Genomic DNA, 501 nt, shown 5'->3' with positions numbered 1-501 from the left:
AGCCCTGGGTGAGCAGACATTCCTGCTATTGTCCAAACCCATCAAATGTCTGGATACCATTATTCAGAGGATTAATGGACAGAACAAGCACAGGATATGAAAATGACACAGATCAGTGTCTACTCCTGATGACTCGTTCTTAAATTTATGCCTGAATTTTCTCAACTGTGAAGTGGAGATACTAATACCTACCTTGATAAGATTGTAGCAAAGCTCAAATGAGGTAAATTACCGTGTAATAAGAATGCATGAAAATGCAACAGGAAGACAGGGCTTTCTGTCTAGAATAACTATTCTGGCCTTGTCACTGCCACTAGCTTCCTCTTAACTCCTTAAGCAAGCCTCCTTGGAATTGCTGTTTCCTTCCTTGTACGATGAAGGAGTTGGACTAAGCATATAAGATAGGTCTCGTGTCATACGGTCACTCTCACGCACTGGTACTGGATTCATGGAGTGTCATGTTGAGATGGACAGAGACTGGCCCGGCTAAGGGGGAAAGAG

The 501-nt window shown here is 43.1% G+C and overlaps 1 protein-coding gene across 5 annotated transcripts in view; it reads right to left on the bottom strand.

Moving 5' to 3' along the window:
• ASTN2 (astrotactin 2) overlaps positions 1-501 on the bottom strand; it is a 944,548-nt gene that overhangs the window by 55,947 nt on the left and 888,100 nt on the right. The gene's annotated exons all lie outside the window — the stretch shown is intronic.

The sequence above is a fragment of the Lipotes vexillifer genome, unplaced genomic scaffold (genome assembly GCF_000442215.2).
Source record: "Lipotes vexillifer unplaced genomic scaffold, Lipotes_vexillifer_v1.1 scaffold230, whole genome shotgun sequence".
Taxonomy (NCBI): Eukaryota; Metazoa; Chordata; class Mammalia; order Artiodactyla; family Lipotidae; genus Lipotes; species Lipotes vexillifer.
Note: the sequence above shows the minus strand (reverse complement) of the source record. Positions and strands in the feature narration are given on the sequence as shown.